We start from the raw sequence: 1,827 nt of genomic DNA, 5'->3' as shown, positions 1-1,827 counted from the left end.
CATCTTTGGAGAAACGCCTTCGGAAGCCCAATACTTAAAAGCATCCTCTTTTGAGGAGGGAGGTAGGGAGCGGGGAGCATCCCTTTTGGGAGAACTTGGAGGGACCTGAAACCACCCCAGGGGTTCCTTGGAGTGCAGTGTGCAAATCATAGATATCCACCTACTGCTCATCCAGGGACGAACCCCATTGCAGTGAAGGGGGCCCCTTTTCCTGACAATGGCTCTTAGAGCCAATTTATAGTACCCAATGTTCCCAGCAGAGGTCACTGCTAGGAGGAGGCCCCAGCCAGGCTTTGGTGGCATCAAGGAGAGCTCTGGACCACAGTGGGCCGCGTGCCTCTGCCTCAGTGGCAGTGACCTCAAGCCTAGGTCTGCTATGAGCCAGGGGCCACCGCATGCCCTCCCAGTGGACAGAGCTGCCCTCTGGCCACATGGCCAGCTTGGCCAGGGCTGATCAGAAGCCGTCAGCTCTAGGACAGCTGCCAGGGCCAGGGCCATAGGGACTGGTAAGGGTTTCTGGCTAAGCCCAGATCAAGCCATTCCAAGGGACAGCTGGAGTGTCTCTCCAGTCAGCGCCTGGAAGGGGGCCAGCCTAGCTTCAAGCCCTGGCCAAACACATGTAAATACACGCAAACACACACACAATGCACCCATGTGTGCACATAATCACAGAGTTCACACGTGCACACAACTAAATGTTCACAGATGTACTCAGTGCACATAAACACTCAAATAATATGTGCACACACAAACACATGCACCGAGCACATGGATGTACACACATGCAAATACACACGCATGAGTGCACTCACACGCACATACTCTTCTCTCTCCCCAGGCAGCCTCAGGGTGGCTGCAGAAAGACCTTTGGGTCCAGCCCGTTTGGGATGAGTTCAGTTGGAGGAGGTGGCCCCTTCCTCTCCCTTCCTGTCATGGCAGCACTTCTCTGGGCTAGCCTTGACCCAGCCTGGACCGGTGAGTATACAAGAGTGGGAGGATTAAGGGGCAGCGGGAGTGTCTGGCACCTCTGGGAGTTCTCTGGGCAGAGGCTGGGATGGGAGTGTAGTGGACTCACTGTACCTTTCTGGGATGGGAGGGCGCTGGCATTGTGCCTGCATCCCACAGAAGTCAGCGGGCCATAGGGTCCCGGGGTAGGGGCACTGCCTGACTCTGGGGTGTTATGGTCACTGCTGTGTTGGAATGACCTGGGGCTTATGCCCTAGAGCAGTGAAGGCCGGGGGTGGCTTTGGAGGTCCCCTGCAGCCGTATGCCCCTCCCCGAGAAGGCCAGTCCAGCTCTCAGCCTGCTGTCCTCTCGAAGAGGAGGTTAGGCTATTGACTCTTCAGTTTCCAACTCCCCCACGCCCTGTAATGTCAACCTGTGAATGCTTGGGGGCTGGAGCACGTGACCTCCCATTCCCTGTTGTCCCCTCTGGCTACATAGGCCTAGGTGCACTGGACCATCAGCCATAGGTGATAACTGAAATTGCCTATGAAAAGCAGTCCCCTGCCTGTCTGGCAACCTGGCGCCGTGAGAGGGGTTCTGTAGCCCACTGCCCCTGATCCCAAGTAGCCTGCTCTGGAGTAGGCTCTGCTGAGTCCAGTGCGCTGACCACCAGCCCATGCCCATAGCCCTTGGCAGGGACAGAGTTCTGTCACCTCCCCTACCAGATCAATACCTTCAAGGCTTCTGTCAGCAAATCTTTGACCTCTGACCTGGCCACACACTGTGACCTCTGAAGCTATGTGTCTTTCCACCAATCCTTGCCCTGGTCTTTGGGGTGGATGAGGGGTGACTTTCTGGCTGCAGCCCAGGCTGCGAGGGGAC

Source organism: Pteropus vampyrus, unplaced genomic scaffold (genome assembly GCF_000151845.1).
Source record: "Pteropus vampyrus isolate Shadow unplaced genomic scaffold, Pvam_2.0 Scaffold196, whole genome shotgun sequence".
Lineage (NCBI taxonomy): Eukaryota > Metazoa > Chordata > Mammalia > Chiroptera > Pteropodidae > Pteropus > Pteropus vampyrus.
Note: the sequence above shows the minus strand (reverse complement) of the source record.